Consider the following 22,087-nt stretch of genomic DNA (forward strand, 5'->3'; position numbering starts at 1 on the left):
GACTGATATTCCTCCTCTTTGGGAGTGTTATATTTTGCCTCTGCCATTTCTGACAAGTTGCATTCTGCTATAAATCCTTTCAATTATGCCTCCAAAACCGATCTGCAGTCATTTCCCTGATATATGGCAATGAAATTAGCTTAATGTCCCTGGCAACCAATTCTTGGACTAAAAATAGTTCCTGAATGTTTTCTATCCCCCTCCTCAACCCTTTCTCTCATGCTTCTGGCTCCCCCCCTTGCATTTCATAAGAAACAGGCCATAGGAGAGCTACTTAATCCTTTGAGAAACTGGGCAAAACTACTGAGATATGTGAGATACCATACTGAAGGAAAAGGCCAGATTTGCAGCTTTGGAAGTAACTCTGCACCTAGGCCCTTCTCATAAATGCAAGAAGAAAACAACAAAACAAGATACTTGGGGCAATAATGAAAACACTTTGCTGTTACAGTCCAAGAATTGAATAAAAATCAACTGGGTTTATGACTCTGTCCTTGTTTCTGTCTGTTCTGTCTGGGTCACTCCGGAAGCCAAAACCAACCCAAAAAGAGAATCAAGACACACCGGTAAAAGGCAAAGGCAGTTTATAAAATTCAAGAAAAACACAGGTAACAGAAAATGTCCTTACAAACAGGAAAATGCTGTATCTTCAAATATATCCACGAAGGCAAAAGTCCATGCAGCAATACAGGATTCTTGCTGCCAAGACGAGGCTGTAGATATCAGACCTACACCTCCCACAGGTCTTCCAAACTGCTGGGCCACAAGCCAGGAACAGAAACGCCGAGAACAAAGCAGGACACCGTAACTCCAACTGATAACACTCCACATGGCTTCAAGGGCTTGCCTGCCTTTTAAACCCTGCTAAGGAGGACCACACCCAAACCCAGCTGTTCGTAATTCAGTGCTGATAATACTTCTTTAATTGCTCCTTTCTTTGATCTGAACATCTCTGTCGCATGTCAATGACGGCTTGTGCTTCATCACCTAATGACTCCAAGCCATAGTTCCCTCTAAGCTGAGCAGTGAGCAATCGCTCACTTAAAAATCATAATCAACTCAGAGTTTTCCAAACCTGCCCAGAAGCCGAGAGGGAAAGAGTGAGAGGGAAGGAGAGAGAGAGGAAGAGAGGAAGAGAGAGAAACAGATAGAAAAAAGAGAGGAAGGAAAAGAGAAAGAAAAAGAATGGGAGTAAGGAAGAGAGAAAGAAAATCAAAATCTAGTTTGAAACTAGCTCAACTATTTAAGTGGCATTTTGATATTGATAGAGTTGCCCTATTATGAGCTCACTGTTATAGACATACAGTACAGTACAGTATTTTATTTTGAAATTCTCTGAGGCAAAACGGGGTGGGTTTTTTATTTGTTATTTATTTATTTATTTATTTATTTACTTATTTATTTATTTATTTATTTATTTATTTACTTATTTATTTACTTATTTATTTATTTATTTATTTATTATTTCTGTGCCGCCCAGTCCCATAGGGACTGCCGCTCAGACACTATACTTTTCCGCCCCCCCCCAAAAAAAAATTAGAGGGAACACTGCTCCAAGCTACTGGCTGGGGAGAGCCCCCCCCCGGGGCTCTCATGCTGTTCTCCTTCATCCCATTCCTGACTTTCCTCTCTCCCGTCCGACTGCTCAGCCCCCTCCTCTTCGCTGTCATCCTCCTCCGGGCATGGAGCCAGCAGAGACACAGCCAGTCCCTGAGCAGCCTCAGGCTGAACCACAACACTGTCGAGCTCTTGTGCCTCGTGATCCCCATTGCTATTATACAAAACAATCTTTGGGAAAAGATACATATGAGGCATGCCTGCTATCATGATTCCTCCCGAACATCACAGAATAACAGAGTTGAAAGGGATCTTGGAAGCCTTCTAGTGTAACCGCCTGCTCAAACAGGAAACCTTGTATCATTTCAGACAAATTGTTGTCCAATCTCTTCTTCAAAAACTCCAGTGTTGGACCACCTACAACTGCCAGAGGCAAGTTGTCCGGTAATTAATTGTTCTGTCAGGAAAGTTCTTCTTAGTTCTAGGCTAGTTTTCTCCTTGATTAGTTTCCACCAATTGCTTCTTATCCTGCCTTCAGGTGCTTTGGAAAATAGGTTTATCCACTCTTCTTTATGTTATGCTGGGCTTCACATTACGAGCCCCAATTAAGTCAGAAATGTAAATTCAAACACACATGCTGTTGTAAAGTAAACAGAGAGTCGGTTTATCAAAACAAAAGTATTGTACACATGCACTTGCTCTCCCACAAATCACAAGCCTAGAATGCTGTGAAAAGCAAAAACAAAAACAGAGCAGATAAAGGCAGCTGTGAAGGCGTCACAGCCACCCCCCTTCAAGAGTCTACAAAATGTACTTAACTGTGAAATATCCAAAACGTCTTTGTAAATCCTGGAACCGTCCAAAATCAAACAACACTCATCCTTCTCCAAACGGATAATTTTCCATGCACGCTTTCAGTGATGCTGGCAATTTATCAGCAGCCCCATTAGCCTAATTGCCCCAGCCACAGGTGTTTTTCCTTATCGTCTATAATACTTGCGCAGTTGTTTCCTTGTTGTCATAAACCTGCACCTGCGAGCATCTATTAATCCATCTTCCTCTGATTCTGATGATGACTCACTAATGGGGTCATTAGCTAATGGGCTTCCTGCACCATCTGATCCTGCTTCACTTCCAGAGTCTGCGCTTGACACAGAATCTTCACTGTCTAAAGCTGTTGGCAGTAAAACTGGTCTCTGAGAACGTGAGAATTCTCCCAAACCAACATCCACTGTCCTCGGAGCAGGAGCTGGCCCAGAGCCAACCACAACACTTTATAGCATTCCCTTAGATGTTGGCAGGCTGCTATGTCATCCTATTCCTTCTTTTCAATACACCGTTCTCCATATTTTAGCTTCCAGTCCCCTACTCATCTTTGTTGCTCTTCTATGCACTCTTTCTAGAGGCTCGAATATATGCCTTTCCCAAAACTGCATTTGTTTTCTCTAGGAGCTCAAATCAATGTTCCTCCTTCTTTTTCCTGCCATTTAATCATCACAACAGTCTTGTTATGGTAAGATAAGCTGAGAGACGGTGACTCACAAAGTTATGCAGCAAAATTCGTGGTGAGTCTTCAACTCGAATCTTTCTGATGTAAATCCGACACACTAAACATTAAGCCAACACTGACTTTATAATACCTTCCCAAAAGCTGTGTACACCCCCTGAAATCTATTGAGCCTGAAACTCTCAGTATCCCCAAAGCTATTCTGGTTGCAAATCTGGTAAACTAGGGAGCACTAGGCTGAATGTACATCTCTCTACAAAGCAAGCTGTAGTCTTCTCTCATCCTGGGGCTGCTGCCAAAAATCAGGCTTCTGTTTTTTTACTGGCAAATTCCCATCTTCAAAACTGTTGCTTTCTAGCCACACATTATTCCTAGTCTCTATCCTTCTATGAATAATCATGATCATATCTAGTTCAATGGCAATCAGTTCAGTATCTGCCAAAAAGATAAATAAAAAGGGTCCTGTTTACACCAAGTTTACACAAAACTTGGATTTTGTTATATTCAAAATGAATGCATAGGTAATCTCACCATGAACTCCGGCCTAATTTCAGTATGATATATCACAGGGCAATTATCAACTATTTCTAAAATATCATAGATGTGCATTCTATTCTAAAGATAAAATATAACTCTGCTTGTCTGCTTGGATACCTAAAGCCGCCAGTAATCAGTTCTTGAATTATCCCTCTAGTATCCCTGAAGTTCAGACTTGCATGTTTTGTTCAAAGAAGTATTCACATTTCATACCTTTGAGAAAGTAGTAGAAGTATTTAAAAAAAATAGTAGAATTGACTATGGGGGCATGAAACAATTGAAAAGTTAGAATTCTATGGATGAAATGGAATAGTCTGAAGAATAGATTTGTTCTAGCCACACTTGTTTGTCCATTAAAGCCCATGCTGTTATCTCATTTGATCGTGATTAAGAAGCAGTGCCTGACATGAGACTATTTGCCATATATTTATGGGAAAGCCTTTAGGGACAGACTTATTTACTGCCTCCCTATTAGGAAGATCAGCCTCTGCTAAAAGATGCAAATGGCATACAAAATGTCTATTGTACCTGCGGGGTTACTAGTAATAGCTCGACATTTTTTTGGAATAAATTCTGGTCAATGTGAATTCATTTTAGTAGTATAGATCGAAGGAAACAGAGGTGCTTCCTATTTATTCCCTAATGCAAATAAAGCAAAAACATCTTCAATAAAGCAAAAACACCTGCAAACATCTCTTCTCAAATATATCACTTACTGGAGCAGTGGAAAATTCACAATATTATGTTGCAGACTTTCCAGATGCCAAAGACTGATAGTAAGGAAAGAGAGTTAATGTCTAAAAATGTGCTCAGGATAATATTGGCATAGTGATTTACATCATTCACATTCTCTTAGCCCTAAGAAGGAGGCAATGGCAACCACTTCTGAAATCTTGCTAAAAACTACAGGAACTGTATCAATATTGACTTGAAGTATCAATAAACAATAAAAAAATAAAATAAAATTGTATTTTATACAGATTTCCAACGTTGTTGCCTTGTATTTATAATCCCTCCTAATTTTTTTTCTGTTTGTTTTTCTCTTAGAGAAAAGGCAAAATATACTTTGAACACTGAGATTAAATTATTAGGCTTTCAAGAAAAACTCCATCTCAAAGACATTTTGAAACTGTTGCTCTTTCTTTATATAGCAAAAAGAAAAAAAAATTAAAAAGAAAAAAGAAGAAAAACTCCATCTCAAAGGCCAATGAACATAGTGCAATACTACCTTGATCAGTATTTTTTAATCTTGGTAAATGGAACTTTAAGATGTACACACACACACACACACACACACACACACACATATGGACACACACGGACACACACACACAGAGACATCCTTTACTTCCAAAAGATATGGGAACTTTCAGAGACTGAAAAAAGAAGCTTTAATGATAAATTGGGCCCAGTGTGCTGGTAAGAATAGAAATGGGTTTATATGAAACAGACATAAAAGTTAGAGAGTAAAAGTACCTTCAAATCCAGCCTTTAACTTTGATTCTTTGCTAAAATATAAAAACTGGGGCTGTACCACATTTTCCAAGAAGAGTTGAAAAGGTCATAATAAAGGAGCATTGCACATGGTACCATGTCACTAATTTCTTTTATTTCCAAGATATAAAATCGCTCGGATCCGGGCGGAACTCAACTCCAATTGGATAACAGAGTCGACTGACAATGAGTCAGTCGAGGTAACTGGGGCCCATACTTGTCCATCTGTCTGGGAAGACTTTGATCTGGTGACACCTGATGAAGTGGACAAGGCCATTGGAGCTGTGAGTTCTGCCAGCTGCTTACTGGATCCGTGTCCCTCCTGGCTGGTTTCGGACACGGAGCTGGGTCCAGGAGATTGTAAATGCTTCTTTGGGGAGGGGGTCCTTTCCGGATCCCTACAAGGAGGCCCTCTTCAAGAAGCCTTCCCTGGACCCAGCCATTCTTAACAACTACCGGCCAGTCTCCAACCTTCCCTTTATGGGGTAAGTTGTTGAGAAGGTGGTGGTGCTCCAGCGGTCCTTGGAAGAAGCCAATTATCTAGGCCCTCAGCAGCCAGGATTCAGGCCTGGCTACAGCACAGAAACTGCTTTGGTCGCATTGATGGATGATCTCTGGCGGGCCCGGGACAGGGGTTATCCTCTGTCCTGGTGCATCTTGACCTCTCAGTGGCTTTCGATACCATCGACCATGGTATCCTTCTGCACTGGCTGGAGGGGTTGGGGGTGGGAGACACTGTCCTTTAGTGGTTCTCCTCCTACCACAGTCACAGTCGGTGTTAGTGGGGGTCAGAGGTCGACCTCTAAGGCTTCTCCCTCAAATCAAATCAAATCAAATCAAATCAAATCAAATCATAAATTCTGCTGTTATGCTCATGTTAATTCTGTTGATGGGGGGGGAATTTGGAGGGGGATTCCAAGGGAGAGATGACAAAATTGAAGCTGGCTCTGCAAAAGCAGAGCTCATGACTATAGCAAAGATAAAGGAATTTCTCCAAATAAGGAAAGCACAGGAGATCACCCACATGTCTTCAGGACAGCTGCTCTTTGCAATGAGACTGCAGTACCTCAGTTTTCTGTAAGTTTGACCATCAACATCAGATCAACATCTGTTCACAACTGCAATATTATATTTTTAAAAAACATTGTGCTTGCAAATCTCACTTTCTCATTACTTTCCGAAATTTCCTATTAGCCATCTTAAAGCTATTAGAGAACTTCACAAGTTTAAAAAGTTGGGCAAGTTTATCTTCAACTGTGAACAAAAGAAAATTAATTATAGGCTTAAAAAATTAAATAATTTTAAATTAACCGCAAAAAAAACCTAAATAAGATTTTTATCCAAGAAGGTTGGATTAAAAGCCCAGATAAATTTTGAATACTGATTTTTACTATAAGATTTTGTAATAAATTATAAAAAACAAACAACCTCATGGGAAATAGATTTATTTTGACTATCATAGTAATTGCAATTCATAACAAAACATGATGATTTTAGAAACTGGACAATTCATAACAATGATGATTTTAGAAACTGGACACTAGAGGGGATTACAGATTTTTAGCAGAAAAAAAATGCAAGCCTGATGTCAGTTTTATTATTGATACTTACAAAACATTACACCATAAGAAATATTAAAGGACATCTTCGAATAACTTCTTTAGTAATTACTATATCAAGACTTTCAGTAATGATGCATGCAACTATGCATAAGACTATATTTGAAAGATGTTACTAAAATAATGGCAGACTTGGAACAAATTTTATTTGACAAGATGTAGTAGAGAAAGTACAGAATATGGAATTGCAAATGACAGGCTAAGAAAATGATTTGGGAAAGCTATTTTATTGCATCTTCAAAAACAAACAAAAATTGGCTAAAGTTTTAAAAATTAACAGGGAAATATAAATGATAAGCCAGAATAACTTGGAAACTTTTTTCTTATTGGATCCACAGAATAGGTTTGTTAAAGCTTTGAAAAATTTATGTGAGATAAAGAATTGAAATCAAATTCTACAGAAATATTTGATTGAATTAAATGTTAAAACTGTTGGAAGTAAATGATACACATAAAAAGTTGGTTTATATAATCAATTTTAAAGAAATTATGTTTTCAACATTTTTGGTAACTCTTTATAGACTTTTTGTTGAGCCTACAAAAAGCTGATGTTTTATGGATTTGCTTCTAAATAAGAAATGAGACGTGAAGTGAAGAGTTCTTAAATTTGTTTACATTTTGTTGTGATCAAGGAAGCATGTTCTTTATATATTTTTCTTTTTTAATTTTTCTTTTTTTGCCTTTCTTATTTTTGCTTTTTCCTTGCACTTTTTATTCTTTCTTGCCATTTTCTTCTAAGTTCTGTTTGTTTTTTTACAATTTTTAATATTGTAATTAAAATTCTTAATAAATAATGTTTATTGTCTATTATTATTATTATTATTATTATTATTATTATTATTACTATTATTATTTATTAGATTTGTATGCCGCCCCTCTCCGAAGACTCGGGGCGGCTCACAACAATAATAGAAACAATATAACAGTGAAACAAATCTAATATTAAAATGAAACATATATAAAACCCCAGCAATTAAAACCATAAAACACATACATACCTAACATAAAATATAAAAGCCTGGGGGAGGATGTTTCAGTTCCCCCATGCCTGGTGATTAAGGTGTGTCTTGAGTAATTTGCAAAAGACAAGGAGGTTGGGGGTCGTTCTAATCTCTGGGGGGAGTTGATTCCAGAGGGCCAGGGCCGCCACAGAGAAGGCTCTTCCCCTGGGGCCCGCCAAATGACATTGTTTGGTCGACAGGACCTGGAGAAGGCCAACTCTGTGGGACCTTATCAGCCTTTCTTATTTTTGCTTTCATGCAGTAGAAGGCGGTTCCAGATGTATTCTGGCCAATGCCATGTAGGGCTTTAAAGTTCATTACCAACACTTTGAATTGTGACCGGAAACTGATCGGCAGCCAATGTAGGCCACAGAGTGTTGCAGAAACGTGGGCCCCACGATGGCTCTTGTGGCCGCAATCTGCACACCATGGCACACATTGAGAATGAAATTCTGATGTTTACTCTCAAAAGAATATAAAGGCATATATATATAATGTATATGTGTGTGTATATATACATATGGGTACACACACATATACAGTATATGATTTACACACACATGCACATATTTACACGCTTACACATACACATACTCGTATACATATCTATATTAATCACAGCCCACTTTGAATACATAGCAAAAAAGAGTATTGAAAGGTTGATACTAAACGGTACAAAGCCTGTACAGAATCTAGCTGTTCTGCTTCGGATACAGCAAAGCCTCCTGTCAGAAGATAAAAAAAGAAAACTAGTCACAGAGAGGAGAATGTGTAGTTTCCCACACTATATTGTGGACCATGATTAAAGAGTGCCTATATGCCATGCCCGTGCCATATAAAAATTATACTAAAATAAAATAAAAAATGTTGGGGAAAAGATTATAATAATATCTTTAATAAAAATAATAAATAAAATAATAAAATAATAACAAAAACATCATCAAAAAAGCACAACAAAGAATGTTCTTTCTGCACCAGCTCAGGAAGCTCAAACTGCCCAAGGAGCTGCTGATACAGTTCTACAGAGGAATCATTGAGTCTGTCATTTGCACCTCTATAATTGTCTGGTTTGGTGCTGCAACCCAACAGGACCGACACAGACTTCAGAGGACAATCAGAACTGCAGAAAAAGCAATTGCTGCCAACCTGCCTTCCATTGAGGACCTGTATACTGCACGAGTCAAAAAGAGGGCGGGGAAAATATTTACTGACCCCTCACATCCTGGACACAAACTGTTTCAACTCCTACCCTCAAAACGTCGCTACAGAGCACTGCACACCAAGACAACTAGACACAAGAACAGTTTTTTCTGAACGCCATCACTCTACTAAACAAATAATTCCCTCAACACTGTCAGACTTTCTACTAAATCTGCACTTCTATTCTACTAGTTTTTCTCATCATTCCTATCACCCATTTCCTCCCATGTTGACTGTATGACTGTAACTTGTTGCTTATATCCTAAGATTAATATTGCTTCTTCATTGCTTATTTGGCCCCTATGACAATCATTAAGTGTCGTATCACATGATTCTTGACAAATGTATATTTTATTTTATGTACGCTGAGAGCATATGCACCAAGACAAATTCCTTGTGTGTCCAATCACACTTGGCCAATAAAATTCTATTCTATTCTATTCTATTCTAATAGCCTGAAAGTCTATTGATGAGGGAGATGTAAGGTTAAGAAGTTTGTTATATAAATCAGATAGATAAATGATAGATAGCTAGATGGAGAGAGAGGGAGAAGGAGAGAGGGAGAGAGAGAGAGAGAAAGAGAAACATGCAAACATTTATTTAGTAGAAGGAATCTTCAGCATGTCTGCAACGATACTCATATTTGCAATGATAGTAACTTGGAAGGAATTGGAGACACTTTAGAAAACAGGTTAAAAATTTCAAGCCCAGAAAGCTGGACTGACAATAATAGGATAAAATCAAAGTGTTCAAGGGAAGGGCATACAATGGCACAAGGAAAATGAGGAGATTACTGGCTAGGCAGAAGAGCTGCAGAGAAAATGAAGTGGGTGCAATAGAGGGCAAACTGCACATAATCTGGCAAAGCGGTGCTGTGGCTGTTTGGATTTATTAGCTAGATTTGCAAGGGGGGGGGGAGTGGATCCAACACCAGAAATGTAATTGAAACTCCATTCTCATCAACTCTAAGAGCGTCCATGAAACTTAAATTTGGCCTTCGAGCTTTTCCTATTTATGGGAATATTTAGATTGATTGAGTGAATGCAGAAGAAAAAACAGAATGGAGATATTTTTAATCAGTGGAACCAGGCATTTTTATTTCCTTCTATATTAGAAACAAAATGATGCATGACATTCTTTAAGTTTTGTGTACAGACATGCGTAACAACTGCACCTGAATTTATTTTCAATTTCAGTTTCCTGCAAGTTGAATCGAATGTTGATAAATTGGAAGTATTTGAAAGGGAATCTATTACAAGGATGATTAAATCTGAGACTTGAAATTAACCCTCTTTTTTTTTTTTTGAAAGGTTAGGCACACATGTCATAGGTTACTCGTTTATATACAACCAAAAATTGCCTGGTAGACTTATCAAGCTTACGATCTGGATTCAGACTAATACTTAACTCAGGGGCTGTCTTTCTCTAAGTCACAAAACCTGATTAATTTTAAACATGATTTAGCTGGCATATGGATTATACAATAACAGGCAAATCTCCCATGGGTTAATTTTGCTATATAATCATAATCACAAATGTTATTCATACATGCCAACATGCAGCTGAGTAGTACCCCGTTTCTCCGAAAGTAAGACGTACCCCGAAAGTAAGGCATGTCAGAGGTTTTGCAGAATTTGCTAATATAAGGCACCCCCCCAAAATAGGGCATAGTCAAGTTTACATACGGTACGGTGGAAAAACATACAGTACCATTCAAAGCTGTTCATAGCGGTACCGTAATAATGTGGCGTCCCCTGCTGGCCCCTTCCATCACTTTGTACCATCCAGTACAGCAGACACAGTCTGCTGCTGTCTCACCGCCATTACAGTCTCCACTACAGTGTGTAGATAGTAGTTCCTCTGGTGGCAGGAAGCTGCAATAGCGGAAGTATACTATTGTACCGTATAAGTGCTGTCGTTTGTGTGTGTGGGTGCCATACTGACAGGTACCGTACCGTAATCAGTGTACCGTACGGTACACTTTCTTTGGGGGTGTCAGCTTTTCTGCCTGTGAATTTATCTTATTTGAGAAATATAAGGCACCCCCCAAAAATAAAACGTAGCACAACTTTTGAAGCAAAAATTCATATAAGACAGTGTCTTATTTTCGGGGAGACACGGTATGTAGTAGTTGTGTTGTAGGAACCCAACTACTGTCTTCTGAAGGTGAGATCATTATGTCAGTTCCCAACATAGTTTATCTTTTTTCTTCTTTCCTCCTTCTTCCAAATAGTTCATTCTTTTTCCCAACCATTGTTTTATTTCAGCTGAGAATAAGATTGGCAGGGGTGGGCTACTGCCTGGACAGTGGGGAACGCAGTGGGGTAGCGAAAATGGAGCTCCACTCCAGAACACCCTATTTGCACTGGACGATGTTGAAAGAAAATGCATAAGCCACGCCCACAGTGTGGTAGTAAAATTTTTGGCAGCCCTTCACTGCAGATTGGTCTAATAATTAAAGTGACAACATAAAAACCAGGATACTGTGAGTCTAGGTTTCCCATAGTCCTGAAAACAGGGAAAATGCAGCTGCGAGAGCTATCATGGGCTTTCCTAAACATGCCCATGTTACTCCAACACTCCGCAGTCTGCATTGGTTGCCGATCGGTTTCCGGTCACAATTCAAAGTGTTGGTTATGACCTATAAAGCCCTTCGTGGCATCGGACCAGAATATCTCCGGGGCCGCCTTCTGCCGCACGAATCCCAGCGACCAGTTAGGTCCCACAGAGTTGGCCTTCTCCGGGTCCCATCGACTAAACAATGTCGTCTGGCAGGACCCAGGGGAAGAGCCTTCTCTGTGGTGGCCCCAACTCTCTGGAACCAACTCCCCCCAGATATCAGAGTTGCCCCCACCCTCCTGGCCTTTTGCAAGCTCCTTAAAACCCACCTCTGTCGTCAGGCATGGGGGAATTGAAATTTTCCCTTCCCCCCTAGGCTTATAGAATTTATACATGGTATGCTTGTATGTATGATTGGTTCTTTAAATTGGGGGTTTTTTAGATTATTTTTAATATTAGATTTGTTTACGTTGTCTTTTTTTTGTTGTTAGCCGCCTCGAGTCTTTGGAGAGGGGCGGCATACAAATATAATAAATGAATGAATGAATGAATGAATGAATGAATGAATAAATAAATAAATAAATAAATAAATAAGGCCTGTTGTTTTCTCTTAGATACCTCACAGGTTACGTTGGTGAGCTATAAAAATATAATATTTATTTGGACAAACCTACCTCTACCTCTAACCTATTATGTGAACACAAGAATTGAATTTTACTAATCCAGATTTGGGGATTAGTACAGAACTAGCAAAAACAATGAATGGATTTTGCCAATATCCCTTTTCTTGTCAGCAATCCACCTTAGGGTAAATGGGACCATGAACATTTGCCTGGATATTTTTGCATGTGATGGACCTTGTGGAGGCAAGAAGCAAAATGCATGCATTAAATCTTACAGGCACTTATGTATCCATATATTCTTTGAAAATTCCCAACACTGGCCCCGACTTTATCCATTTGGGACCGTGTCCTTTTGGGAGCATGTTTCATAAAGTCTTGTGGAGTCCTAATGTCTTAAGCTGTCTTAGCATATTTGAGGAATCAAACCAGGTGAAAGAAGAAGAGCCGGGGTGGCGCAGCAGGTAGAGTGCCGTACTGCTTGCCACTGAAGCTGACTGTAGATCTGTAGGTCAGCGGTTCAAATCTCACCACCGGCTCAAGGTTGACTCAGCCTTCCATCTTTCTGAGGTGGATAAAATGAGGACCCGGATTGTGGGGGCAATATGCTGGCTCTGTTTAAAAAGTGCTATTGCTAACATGTTGTAAGCCACCCTGAGTCTAAGGAGAAGGGCGGCATAAAATTGAATAAATAAATAAATAAATAAATAAGTCCAAATAGAAGTTGTGTGAAACCCTGGTCAGATATTGCTTTTTTTCCCAGTAAGAAACACAAACAGAAACATGTTTACTCTTATCTGACTTGTAGCATACCAGATGTTGCTGAACTACAACTTCCAGTTACTGTGCCAGCCTGGTCAAGAGTAAGGAATACTGGGGGTTATAATTTCTCCAGTGTTTACATGTGTTCTCCTGTGTTTTTTTAAAGTTACCAGTCATCATTGTGCCAAACAACAGGAATGAGGATAGGTTTTATATCACTTCAGCAATGGCTGAATGATGCTATGAAGGTGCTGTATCAGGGAAATGTCCATGGTTCTACTTCTAGATAACCACAAACTCTGCATTCCTATTTTATTCTTACAGGACTAAAATTGTTCTTTAGGGTGAGATATACAAATACATTTCAAAAATCTGGGAAACAGAAATGGTGAGAGATTATTAATACTAATGCAGAATGCTAATGTTAATGCAGGTCTAAAGACTGTTCAAATGAGGAATGGGAAAGATTGGTTCATCTTTTACTAATTTTTAAAGAGCATCACAAAGAGCAAGAGATACAAATGCAGAATTACTCAAAAATATGAATTTCAAGATGCAGAACATCCCTTTGCTTAACAATCTTTCTTCTATTAAGTGAGGAATGATGCAGTTGTATCCTATTTTGTTTAGACACTCTTAAAATCCAAGATGTTTTGGGAGCAGTTAATCATAAATAAATGGATTTTTTAAAAAACCACTTATTTTTTTTAAGAGACAGAATTAAAGTCCCCTTTTTGAAATTGCAAAACTCTTTTTGCCTACTAAACACTGGAAGAACTTTTCCTCATCATTTGGAAGCAGGGATATAAGTCCTATAATAGCATTTAATATTATTTATTAGATTTGTATGCCGCCCTTCTCTGAAAACTTGGGGCAGCATACAAATATGGTATGACAATATAGTATCAAACAGCAGAACTTTCCCACCAAGAAAAAAAAAGGCTTCAATCTACTTTGCAATACTATCCTGCTCACTGTAGCCCTTGAGCTCACCAAAAGATTGTCCATCCCAGCTTTCAACCTAAGAACTGCTAGATACAGTGAACATTGATGGTTTGCTTCTAGATACATAAGTTGATGTCAGGTAAGTTGCTGACCGATGACTTTAGATTTGAATCCAGCCCTTCCATTCTTATTCTAATTCTTCCAGAGACCTCCATCTTCAGGCCCATTTCACAACAAACAACAAATATCTTCCTCAAATCGGTGTCCTCTAGATGTGCTGCCCATCATCCACAGCAGGTGAAAGGTGGAGAAGACATAGGGCACAAGGAATGTTAGGGAAGTAAACCTCTCCCTGCAGCCAGCACTTCCACAGCAAGAGAAAATCCATTCCGAGCTTAAATAGGGAAGGGGGGGGAGAGAAGGGGGGGGGTTGTTGTAAAGAGAGAGTTTACCCAAGGAGATCGAAGTCTGGGGAAGCAAAGTCAAATGAGGGAGTCTCCATCTCCTCCTAGTACCCTCAGCCCGTACTTGGGGAAGTGAGGTGGGGGTCATGTTCATCCATTCAAATCTCGGTTATTAGATAGGGCGGGATAGGGATGGGGGGACCGGAGGCTGTCCTTAGATCGACCCTCCCCAAGAAGTGGCGAGTAGAAGCAGGTGGGGGCGGAGGCTGCCGCCGCGACGTTTCTTTGCTTCTAGTTTAGCCTGCTAATGCTGCGGGAGATTCCCGGTGGCCGGACGGAGGAGAAGAAGCGAGGGGGGAAGGATCTGCAGAGCCATGGAACCGCGGGGGATGCTGCAGGTAAGAGGCGGATCGTGCTCAGAGAACCCGGCCAGAGCAGAGAGTGAGGGACGGATGCTCGAGCACCCCACAACCCACGCCTGGGATTCGGGCATGCCATCTCAGTCAACTTTCCAGCCTCAGGGTCCAGGGAGGGGGCTGCGCAGAAGGGAAAGCCGGTGAGAGGCAAAAAAGCGGCGGTTTTTGGGGGGAGGTTCACCTGGAATGCCAGGGGTGAGAGAAATTACTCCCCTTCTCAGAGAAACCGCGGGGAGGAAGGAGAGAGGGTCCCCTTCCCCGTCCACCCTTCTCCTTCTTGTCTTTTGCCTTTTCCTGGAGGTGGGGTGAAGAGAGAGGAAACAAAGCAATTGTGCAGAGTTATAAACCAGGGACAGTTCCATCTCCCCTTCCCTCCCTTTTCTTTCTGTCTCTCATCCCTTCTGGAGGGAGTCTCTAAAAATAATGCCAGCCAAGCTTTTGGTACATGAGTTTTAGATAAGTACTAAGCCCTGCCTCTGATTGAAAGAGTTAGCCAAGGGAGGAAATTCAAAATAGTATTCATGACAAAATCTAGAATTAAGGGAAATTAATCTGGGATCACAACTCCCTGCCATTCCATACTTAATTATCGCCAGCAGAGATTAGACTTTCTGCCTGGTTGGATATATGAGGCTTCTGATATTGAATACAGAAGTGTGGCTAAAGCTATTAGGAAGCTATGGATGTGCAGTCAACTGTTTGGATGCTTTATTCTGCAAGGCAAAAATCTCTGCCTCCTTCCAGGGGGCTCTTGATAAAGTTGTCTTTGGCTGTGAATGCTCAGCAGTAAACCCTTTCTTAGTGCCTAAGATCCAGGGCCAACTGGGCATTAAAACATAGCCTGGATGCAGAGAAACCCAAAGGAGTCCTTTCTCCTAATGATTTTCAGATATCTGACCTTCAGGGAATGTATTGCATTCGAATACGGGCATTTTTGAATCTGAAAGTCAGTTCCAAGTGGGAAGGATCCATGGGCAGCCCACAGTCATGGGAAGAACTGCTTAGATCATGTTTCCTGGAGTGTAGGGAAAAAATAAGGTGGACAGTGCCAGGACCTGGAGCTGCATTTGCTTACTGTTATTATTTCCTACAATAATTCTCCCAACAACGAGAAAGTAATTTGGAAAAGTTAAAGGGGTCTAGGCCATTTTGTAGAAAAAAATGAAGCATTATGGAGAAGCATTATGGAGCAAGTGCAATTTGGTACTACAAGTTTGTTAAAATACCCACCCAGCTAGAAAAGGCACTGCTAGAGATACTGTGCACATTTAAGTTCCTTCCTCAAATTGTGCTTCTTAGACAGATTTGGATTTCAAAGGTTCAAGCAAATTGGGATATTTCTAGATGAACATGATTCCGTCAAAATATTGGACAATAGGCAGAAAGTTTACAATTGGCCATGTTATATTGAGAAAACCGTGCTCTAGAACTTTGACCCACAGTTGAGTCTTCAAAGGAAGAACATATGTTAGTGAGTCAGCTAACTTGGTATTTAAATTCTGCCATCTCTGCTGTCCTTTCCATTTGAAAAATCCACAGTAAATTTCCAAGAGAACAGTTCACACAATGAGAATTGTTTGAAAGAAGAACAACAGTTAATTTGTTAGCCCTTCATCTCTCTGTGTCCACATGCATGGGGGCGGCGGGGGGGAGGGGGTTAGAACTGCACATGAGAACTTAATTGCATGCAAATGGTCTTTTCTGTAACTTAGAAGGTTGGTGGTGCAAGATTGGCAACATCCAAAGTTCTATTCAGCTGAATTACTAAAAGAATTGGGATATTTTGCTTGTAATAAAAACTTGATTTTCAAGGTTCCATGGCTGGCTTTTGCTTGTTATTGGGTGTTCTATTTATGCTCATGAGGATTCCCCTTCAGGTCAGTGGGACCTATTATCTGCCCAGTGAGCACTGGAGATTTCTGTGTTTCACTTTGAACAGAAAATGATACGGTATAATCACAGAGCAACATTGCCAGTTACATTAAATATGACTTGATAATTGCTGGAGGAAATATCCATGGGTTTAATCTTTTCCATATATTACAATTTACATATACTGTAATGCTGTAAATGTTCTGAATTCTTCCCTTCACCTAATTAGCCACAGAGGGGGAATCTAGAGTGCTATGCTATCTGGACACAGGTAAGTTGTCTTTTTGGAAAGAAAAATCAGAAATCAAAAGAATGACTGGTTATGAGTCTTGCTGGCTACAAGGTGCATGTTATAAAATTTGGTTTTCTCTTCAGCATTCTATAAGGTATGTTAAAATGTCAAGCACCAAAATACAATTCAGTCAAAACTCAATAGGTTTTAGAGAACAAGGAACATAGCACAAAAGGGGTAGATTCACCTTGCATGCATATTCAAGTATATTGGGAGAGACTCACTACCAGTAAGTAAAGACGAGGAATGGGCAATCTACTGGGGGCCAGGACTATTGAACCTCACAATGTTCTCCATGGGACCTTTGTGACCACAAAACCATTGCTATAAGTACACATGATACCAGAGGGTAGCACTTTCTTGTGTAGTATGCCGACTCCCTTTTTATTTTAATCAAAATAATCTTTAAAAATTGGTGGATCAGAGAATCTGATGCACATAAAAGAAATTGTCTGCAGGCAACAAATTGCTAAGCTGGAATGATCACTGTTCTGGTTTAATACAAGACATCTCTTCATATATTGTGATATTCATATTAGAGCAGTGCTGAGTAGGATTTCATTCTTGTTGTAGATTAGAATTCATATTTCTATGAAAAGACTGATCACACATATTTCATTCAGTTAATTCAAATTAGCATGGTAACAGAAATACTGGTGGATTGTAACATTTGTCAGGGGGAATGATCCATAAATGTGGACTAGGAACCACCAATGAGATCAACTATTGCTTTCTTTCAGTGTTTCCCACTCTGTAGCCTTCATTGGAATGTTTAAAGAATGCATTTTCTCTGAAAATAAGATCTCCAGGATTTGAAGGAAATGCTATTGGCTTCTCCTCACATCATTATAGTAACTATTAGAAGCTGGAGTAATATGAACAGGATCAATTGCACTTTTTTTTCTTCTGGATCCGTGGCTGGATTTTGGTTGAAAGGCAACTATGAAGAATACATTCATGTCCCAGGATTCCAATAGTTACCTAAATGATTCTCATATTTAAATAGGTTTGGGATACAGTATTGGAAACTGTTCTTTTTTTCATCATAATAGGGAAGAGTGGATACAAATCCAATAAATAATAATAATATAATAAGCCTCATGGATATGAACAGAGCTTTCAAGCATTATTATGATGTGAAAAGACCCTAGGAAGTAGCTTCCCACCATCAACCACAACAACACAAGAGCACACAACAGATTTAAACTTAATATTAACCACTCCAAACTTGACTGTAAAAAATATGGCTTCAGTAACCGAGTTGTCGAAGCGTGGAACTCATTACTGGACTCCATAGTGTCATCCCCAAACCCCCAACAATTTACCCTTAGATTATTTACGGTTGACCTATCCAGATTCCTAAGAGGTCAGTAAGGGGCGAGTACAAGTGCATTAGAGTGCCTTCCGTCCCCTGTCCTATTGCTCTCCTATATCTCCTATACCTTTCTTCTATTCCTATATCTTTTCTTCTATTCTTTCATTGATATGTTCTATTACTATATCTTCTCTTCTATTCTTTCTTAGATCTATTTTACTATGAGTATCTCCTCTATAACCTTCATCATGTATTTTACTATGTGTATATAGATATATACCCACTAAAACCCTCATTGTGTATTGGACAAAATAAATAAAATAAAATAAAATAAAGTAAAATAAAATAAAATAAAATAAAATAATAAAATAAAATAAAATAAAATAAAATAAAATAAAATAAATAAAATAAAAATGAAAAATAAAATAAAATAAAATAAAAAATTATCAAGTTTTCATTTCTGCCAGGGATAATCTCTAACACGATATGTCTTTTAAAAGATCTATTCTGGAATTGTGAACTAACACGTATCTATGAGCATGTCCAGAGGACTTCTGAGCATTTGCACAATGCTGTACTGATCAAATACAGTCTGTCCCAGAACTTCTGAGGTGCAATTGGAATAATATCCAAATCAGGCAGTTTTAAGATTCAGCTTCTCTCATCTTCAAAACTGTTTCAAATGGCAATTTCCCATTTGCACACTTGAATTAATGTATTTTGCATAATCCGCATACATCAATTATCCTTTGTGCAAATACAGTCTGCAGCATTTCCCTACATGAATTACTTCTGAATTGAGACAGGCATTAATATATGCTAATTAATAATGGCAGCTATTTTTATCACCTGCGAAAGACTTCCTTTTTCTAGAGAGCTCCATGTTCGGAAGATTTATTTATTACTTATTTATTACTTAGATTTGTATGCCGCCCCTCTCCGAAGATTGACCACAGAAACTCTTGAACATCTCTTGGCAAAGCAGCTGGGTATGTGTCCACAGCAAAGATGGATGGATGTGATCATTTGAAAGGAAAAACATAATTCTTGGTGATCCACCAATGCAGATCTGCTTAATTGACTTGTATTAGGGTCCAAAGATGGGCTACAAGAATGGTGGAAGGTCTTAAGCATAAAACTCATCAGGAAAGACTTAATGAACTCAATCTATATAGTCTGGAGGACAGAAGGAAAAGGGGGGACATGATCGAAACATTTAAATATGTTAAAGGGTTAAATAAGGTCCAGGAGGGAAGTGTTTTTAATAGGAAAGTGAACACAAGAACAAGGGGACATAATCTGAAGTTAGTTGGGGGAAAGATCAAAGGCAACATGAGAAAATATTATTTTACTGAAAGAGTAGTAGATCCTTGGAACAAACTTCCAGCAGACGTGGTTGGTAAATTCACAGTAACTGAATTTAAACATGCCTGGGATAAACATATATCCATTGTAAGATAAAATACAGGAAATAGTATAAGGGCAGACTAGATGGACCATGAGGTCTTTTTCTGCCGTCAGTCTTCTATGTTTCTATTAGTAGGATGATGATAACGGTAGTGATAATGACCATGATTTTTAAAAACCCTAAGCATTGCATGGTACACCAGGAATTAACCTATAGAGAGCCTTGGTGGTGCAGTGGTTAGAGTGCAGTACTGCAAAGTACTTCTGCTGATCACTGGCTGCCAGCAGTTTGGTGGATCGAATCTCATCAGGTTCAAGGTTGACTCAGCCTCCCATCCTTCCAAGGTTGGTAAAATGAGGACCCAGATTGTTGGGGACAATATGGTTACTCTCTGTAAACTGCTTAGAGAGGGCTGTAAAGCACTGTGAAGCGGTACATAAATGCTGTTGCTATTGCTATAATTCACCATCATAGCCTCTATCTCACTCATCTTTACCTTGCTGGGAGTGGGATAGAATTAACAGCTTTAAAACCTATGTTTAGACCAGTGGTGAAATCTACTTCCCTACTGGTTCGGAAGTGTGCGCTTAGTGCCATTGTCCCATGCACTTTTTCACCATCTGTGTAAGCACACCAACAGTGTGTGAAAAACAAGAAAATGGTGATGTCCATTGGATGAGTGGACCCTTGTGCTGATGCCGCTACCAGTTTTCTGAACCACTGGTGGGCATCGCTACTGGTACATCTGAACTGGGGCTTACTGGTAAGATTTCACCACTGGTTTAGACTGTCGAAAGAGGCCAACAGTGGGCTACAACAGGGCTTTTATTATAAAACTGCTGCTGCTGTTGCTATGTAGAATTTGTCAATATTAATACACATTATATGCATTATTTCATAAATTCTTACACATCTTGGGAAGGCCGATCAATATTTTCTCATAAGGGCGATGAAGAAATTGAAGTTATCAGAATAGCCTGTTTGTATCCAATGACGAGATTCATTACCAAGGTCTTTAGTGAAATATTGATTCACTCACACACTTACATCTGTTGTACTCCTTAAGGTTACCCGGAGACAGGAAACAGAGTGAAGGACAGATGTATCAGCTCTTTTCATTGCCAAACTCTATGAAACTGAGCTGTTGCAGAGAGAAAGTTATAGATTTCAAATGATATCCTTGAACTGCACTTTTCTTATTTCTGAGATTTGGAATTAGCACAAATAAGGCAGAAGACAAAATCTAAAGGACAGTCCTCTTAAACACCTATCAACATGAACATCCCAAAACTGTCCAGTTGCCTCTCGAAAAAGCACCATTGGTTACAATTGGCTGCAAAAACTAAAAAATAAATAGTTAAATAAATTTTAAAAAATGATCAAGAAGGGAAAAAAATAACTTAAATACAGCACATTGAGGAGATTTCAAGGGAATGAAGAAGAAAAACATCTTTAGATATGCTAGAACATAGAAAATTTTGAATTAAATGAGAGGGTTTTTTAATGATAAGTAAGCTACATTAATTTGATCTAGAAGGATTCTATTTATTATTAATAATTAAGTCTTTATTACTAATACAACTTACTATCATTAATTAATAATATGTTATTACAAAGAATAGAGTTAAATTGAAAAAGTATATATGCTATTGATATGAAAATCTGCAAACAATTTAGAAATGCATAAGTTAAAACACCTAAGTAAAGAGAGAGCAAGGTCATCTCTCTTGTTTTTAAAGTTGTGTATATATTCTTGTATGTAACTCATATTTGTATATAAAATTATTATTATTCTAATTAAAAAGAAAAAAAGAAAAAGCACTATTGGGCCAATCATGACCTGAGAATATGCATCTTAACATGAACATTGGACATATTTCAGTGCAGAAATTCTTTGTGGATGTTCTACTAGAAAGAATTAATATGTGAATGAATTTTATAAAGGGTTATTATATCTGTCTACCTTCCCAAACTGCTAGTCCAAACTGTATCTAATCTCAGTGGAACCTGATTGCAAAGGACCCATTTGATATGGAAGTGGGATGGATCATTCTTTTGGAAGCCATAACATAAGGGAGAGATAAACCAAGTTTTCTTTGACATAGCTTTAAAAAAGAATGTTATCAATGTGCTAATTTATCCAATCACTTCTCCACACCAGCTGCAAAATGACAGGGTTCTTTGAAACCAACATATGTAAATGGACTTCAGGTATTATGGCCTACTAGTTTTCCAGCAAAGAAAACCAGTTGGCCCCAGTTAAGTTAACAGTTAAATCCATTGTTAAGGACTTTTTATGCTATCAATCCAATCACAAAAGCATAATTTAACATGTTCCTTTTAAAGAAAACTGTAGCTCCAAAATGTGCAGATATCCTGAGGACTCAAAGAAGATTGATCTTGGAATAAAAAGAGATAGCCAATACAACAAGTGTGTTGATAATATTTAATAATCTAAAATGCACATGCTAAATTACTTGAAACATTAAATATTTGTGTATCTTCATCACTTATAAAAATAAAAGGGGTAAATATTTAAAATTATAATTACAACTGAACTAAAATATAAGTGTTGCTCT

This window comes from Erythrolamprus reginae, chromosome Z, assembly GCF_031021105.1.
Source record: "Erythrolamprus reginae isolate rEryReg1 chromosome Z, rEryReg1.hap1, whole genome shotgun sequence".
NCBI classification, from domain to species: domain Eukaryota; kingdom Metazoa; phylum Chordata; class Lepidosauria; order Squamata; family Dipsadidae; genus Erythrolamprus; species Erythrolamprus reginae.